A 6142-nucleotide genomic window follows, 5' to 3' on the forward strand; every position below is an offset into this window, starting at 1 on the left:
AAAGAAATCGGGATGCCTTGTGAGGATCAGGCGACGAGTGGCTAATCTTCCGTTCTGCTAGCTAACGTTCAATCGCTAGAAAATAAATGGGACAAACTGAAAGGACATATATCCTACCAACTGGACATTAAAAACTTGTGTTTCACCGAGTCGTGGCTGAACGACGACATTAAGAACATACAGCTGGCGGGTTATGCACTCTATCGGCAGGACAGAACAGCAGCCTCTGGTCAGACACAGGGTGGGGGCCTATGCATATTTGTAAACAATAGCTGGTGCACGATATCTAAGGAAGTCCCAAGGTTTTGCTTGCCTGAGGTAGAGTATTTCATGATAAACTGTAGACCACACTATCTACCTAGAATGTTTTCATCTATATTTTTCGTAGCTGTCTTATTTACCACCACAGACCGAAGCTGGCACTAAAACCAATGAGCTGTATTCCGCCGTAAGCAAACAGGAAAACGCTCATCCAGAGGCGGCGCTCCAAGTGTCCGGGGACTTTAATGCAGGGAAACTTAACTTAAAACCTGTTGAGGACAGACGTTCCGCCAACAGCCAATGGCATCGCACGGCGCGAAATACAAAACCAACTAAAATACCACAATTAAATTTTCTCAAACAATCAACTATTTTACACCATTTTAAAGACAAGACTCTCGTTAATCTAACCACATTGTCCGATTTCAAAAAGGCTTTACAGCGAAAGCAAAACATTAGATTATGTCAGCAGAGTACCCAGCCAAAAAGTAATCACCCTGCCATTTTCAAAGCAAGCATATACAGTGAGGGGAAAAAAGTATTTGATCCCCTGCTGATTTTGTACGTTTGCCCACTTACAAAGAAATTATCAGTCTATAATTTTAATAGTAGGTTTATTTCCCTCATTAACCTGTTGGGGCTCGGGGGCAGTATTGAGACATTTTGAAAAAAATATGTGCCCATTTTTAACTGCCTCCTACACCAACTCAGAAGCTAGGATATGCATATTATTAACACATTCGGATAGAAAACACTCTGAATTTTCTAAAACAGTTTGAATGGTGTCTGTAAGTATAACAAAACTCATATTGCAGGCAAAAACCTGTGAAAAATAGATCCAAAAAAAATGTGAATTTTGTGACTGTACTATTTAGTGTCATTGTTTTATAGATACCATAGGTGAGAAAGGATTCATTCATTCATTCATTTTGACATGCGTTTTTCTGGATATTTTTGTTGTTATTCTGTCTCTCACTGTTCAAATAAACCTACCATTAAAATTATAGACTGATCCTTTCTTTGTCAGTGGGCAAACGTACAAAATCAGCAGGGTATCAAATACTTTTTTCCCCCACTGTATGTCACAAAAACCCAAACCACAGCTAAATGCAGCACTAACCTTTGATGATCTTCATCAGATGACACTCCTAGGACATTATGTTATACAATACATGCATGTTTTGTTCAATCAAGTTCATATTTATATAAAAAAACAGCTTTTTCAGAACTAGCATACCCACCGAAAACCTCCGGTGAATTTACTAAATTACTCACGATAAACGTTGACAAAAATACATAACAATTCTTTTAACCTGTTGGGGCTAGGGGGCAGTATTTGCACGGCCGGATATAAAACGTACCCGATTTAAACTGGTTACTACTCTTGCCCAGAAACAAGAATATGCATATAATTAGTAGATTTGCATAGAAAACACTCTAAAGTTTCTAAAACTGTTTGAATGGTGTCTGTGAGTATAACAGAACTCATATGGCAGGCCAAAACCCTGAGAAGATTCCATACAGGAAGTGGCCCTGTCTGACAATTTGTTGTCCTTCAGTTGCATCCTTCAGACCATCTCTATCTGACGCTACTCATTAGTAAACACCCGACTGCTTCAGCTATCACTGTCCATGTAGGGTCAAACGATATTAAACTACAGGAATCTGAGCAACTTAAAAAGGACTTTTAAATCACTGATTCATACTGTACTTAAAAATCTGGTAAACAATGCATTATTTCAGAGGTCCTCTCCCGTCTCCACGCTCTACGGATAATAATTTCAGTCATATACGCCAGCTACACATCTGGCTTAAAGGTTATTGTTGTTCAATAAGCGTACAATATTACAGCTTTCCTACATCGACCAAATGTATTTCTCCGGGATGGATTACATCTGAATAGATATGGTACAAGCCTTCTCTCCTCAAACCTGGCTCTCACTATAGCCTCATACAGGGCATGTCAGAACTGACAATATATAGCCATGGGGGGTTGTAATGGGTGGGTGTCCGTGGCAGGGAAATCAGGCGCAGGAAAACGAACACGGTATAAACGGAGTCGTTTAATAAGTACTCATTAAACTCCAAAAAAACAAAATATACAATAAATAATATAAGTAGGTACAAAACCCGTCACACACTGACACGACTTGCACATAACATACAATAAAACAATCTTCCGACAAGGACATGAGGGGGAAACAGAGGGTTAAATACACAACATGTAATTGATGGGATTGGAACCAGGTGTGAAGGAAGACAAGACAAAACAAATGGAAAATTAAAAATGGATCAGTGATGGCTAGAAGGTCGGTGACGTCGACCGCCGAACACCCCCCGAACATCACTGATCCATTTTTCATTTGCCATTGGTTTTGTCTTGTCTTCCGTCACACCTGGTTCCAATCCCATCAATTACTTGGCCCGAACAAGGAGAGGGACCGACTTCGACGGAAGTCGTGACAGGGTTGATACTCAGGATTGGTCGATTTCCCCATCAGACTATACTCACTGCTCCCCCCATAGCTTTAAATAGGTCTACAGGTGCTGCTAACATGGATGAAACTTTTGATGGACTGTATGTTATTGTTACACTACTGTCAAGGTACCCGTGTTGCCACTTCCTCGTACAGGCAGAGGGGTATTGTTAGAAGTAATCTCGTCTCCATCCAACTCAGGCCTGTCAGTAGCAACACCAGGAAACGTCGCTCATCTGACATTACCTTGAATGCTCTATCTGATATGAGCTCTCGAAATAGTGGCCTTGGATTTATTCATTTGAATGCTAGAAGCTTGATCCAAAAGTTAGATTTGATTGAAATACTGGTCTCACACTCAAATGCTGACATACTGATTATCTCTGAATTCTGGCTCTGTGTCTCTGTTCCAGACTCAGATGATCTGTTAGCTGGGTATAATGTCTACAGAGCAGACAGAGTGCGTAGAGGTGGATATCTGAATCCTGGCTCTGTGTCTCTGTTCCAGACTCAGATGTTCTGTTAGCTGGGTATAATGTCTACAGAGCAGACAGAGTGGGTAGAGGTGGAGGTATTGCCATATATGTTAAATGCAACCTAGATGTCACTGTGTCCATTTCAACAAATGTTTTGTTCTAAATGTGGTCCTTGGTCATAATGCACTATTAACACTAGCGGGAGTTTATCGCCCACCCTCAGCTCTGGTATCTGCTCTATCTCCCACCCACCCTCAGCTCTGGTATCTGCTCTATCGCCCTCCCTCAGCTCTATCGCCCTCCCTCAGCTCTGGTATCTGCTCTATCACCCACCCTCAGCTCTATCTCCCACCCTCAGCTCTGGTATCTGCTCTATCGCCCACCCTCAGCTCTGGTATCTGCTCTATCGCCCACCCTCAGCTCTGGTATCTGCTCTATCGCCCTCCCTCAGCTCTATCGCCCACCCTCAGCTCCGGTATCTGCTCTATCGCCCTCCCTCAGCTCTGGTATCTGCTCTATCGCCCACCCTCAGCTCTGGTATCTGCTCTATCGCCCTCCCTCAGCTCTATCGCCCACCCTCAGCTCTATCTCCCACCCTCAGCTCTGGTATCTGCTCTATCGCCCACCCTCAGCTCTGGTATCTGCTCTATCGCCCACCCTCAGCTCTGGTATCTGCTCTATCGCCCACCCTCAGCTCTGGTATCTGCTCTATCGCCCTCCCTCAGCTCTATCGCCCACCCTCAGCTCCGGTATCTGCTCTATCGCCCTCCCTCAGCTCTGGTATCTGCTCTATCGCCCACCCTCAGCTCTGGTATCTGCTCTATCGCCCACCCTCAGCTCTGGTATCTGCTCTATCGCCCACCCTCAGCTCTGGTATCTGCTCTATCTCCCTCCCTCAGCTCTGGTATCTGCTCTATCTCCCTCCCTCACTTGTGAGAAACAAGTTTTGGTTAATTTCATAATTGTATTTAACCTTTTATTTAACTAGGCAAGTCAGTTAATGACAAAAAAAATCTTATTTTACAATGACGTCCTACCAGGGCCAAACCCTCCCCTAACCCGGACGACGCTGGGCCAAACCTTCCCCTAACCCGGACGACGCTGGGCCAAACCCTCCCCTAACCCGGACGACGCTGGGCCAAACCCTCCCCTAACCCGGACGACGCTGGGCCAATCGCGCGCTGCCCTATGGGACTCCCGATAACGGTCGGTTGAGATAGAACCCGGGATCGAACCAGGGTCTGTAGTGACGCCTCTAGCACTGAGATGCAGTGCCTTAGACCGCTGAACCAGGGTCTGTAGTGACGCCTCTAGCACTGAGATGCAGTGCCTTAGACCGCTGAACCAGGGTCTGTAGTGATGCCTCTAGCACTGAGATGCAGTGCCTTAGAACGCTGAACCAGGGTCTGTAGTGACGCATCTAGCACTGAGATTCAGTGTCTTAGACCACTAAACCAGGGACTGTAGTGACGCCTCTAGCACTGAGATGCAGTACCTTAGACCGCTGAACCAGGGTCTGTAGTGACGCCTCCAGCCGCTGAACCAGGGACTGTAGTGACACCTCTAGCACTGAGATGCAGTACCTTAGACCGCTGTCCCACTCGGGAGCCCACAACCCATAACCACCATCCATTTTTTTCTTTGTCTTTTGTTTAGGGTGCTCCAGTGAGATTATGTCTGGTTTCTCTGTCTTGATAATGTTGAGGGAGTGCTAGTGTCTGAGCACATACCTGGCCTGCTGCACGAAAAATGTAAGAAAGTGCTTTTTTTTTTAACATCCATTTTGAATCATAGTATATTTAAACTATACAGTTGGTCATAGTAAGCTATTTGAAAAATCTTTCCAACAATCTTTCCCCCCTTTGATAATCACCACTCGGTGTGAAAAAGGACAATAGAAGTTATGCTGCATTGACCTATAGGCTATAACGTCCATGCCCTCATTTCTTCAGCCGCCAATGGATCGCGGTCCATCTGACAGAGGCTGCTGATCTCGCAGTAGTTGACTTTTGAACATTTAAACATATTGAAGAACGATCTAACCTTAATGGATATGTACTGTTATAATCTCCACCCGGCACAGGCAGAAGAGGACTGGCCACCCCTCACAGCCTGGTTACTCTCCACCCGGCACAGCCAAAAGAGGACTGGTCACCCCTCACAGCCTGGTTCCTCTCCACCCGGCACAGGCAGAAGAGGACTGGCCAGCCCTCAGAGCCTGGTTACTCTCCACCCGGCACAGCCAAAAGAGGACTGGTCACCCCTCACAGCCTGGTTCCTCTCCACCCGGCACAGGCAGAAGAGGACTGGCCACCCCTCACAGCCTGGTTCCTCTCCAACCGGCACAGCCAGAAGAGGACTGGTCACCCCTCACAGCCTGGTTCCTCTCCACCCGGCACAGCCAGAAGAGGACTGGCCACCCCTCATAGCCTGGTTCCTCTCTAGGTTTCTTCCTAGGTTCTGGCCTTTCTAGGGAGTTTTTCCTAACCGCCGTGCTTCTACACCTGCATTGCTTGCTGTTTGGGGTTTTAGGCTGGGTTTCTGTACAGCACTTTGTGACATCGGATGATATAAATATATTTGATTGATTGATTGACAACGGACTGTGTAACTCTGTGTTGTTGTTTGTGTCGCACTGCTTTGCTTTATCTTGGCCAGGTCGCAGTTGTAAATGAGAACTTGTTCTCAACTAGCCTACCTGGTTAAATAAAAGTGAAATAAAAATAAAAACTTCATACCAGTTGAATTTGATATAATAAACCTAAGCAACTTTGTCTGTTTTATTTTTTAAATAAATCTGAACATATGTATATTGACTTAGTGTCAAATGTTTCTATAATTTGCATGAAGCTCTGGTAGGTAGCCTACAATTGTATCAGATACGTTTTCTACAGTCTGCCAATGAACTACAACACCCACAATGCACTT

The sequence above is a fragment of the Salmo salar genome, chromosome ssa15 (genome assembly GCF_905237065.1).
Source record: "Salmo salar chromosome ssa15, Ssal_v3.1, whole genome shotgun sequence".
NCBI classification, from domain to species: domain Eukaryota; kingdom Metazoa; phylum Chordata; class Actinopteri; order Salmoniformes; family Salmonidae; genus Salmo; species Salmo salar.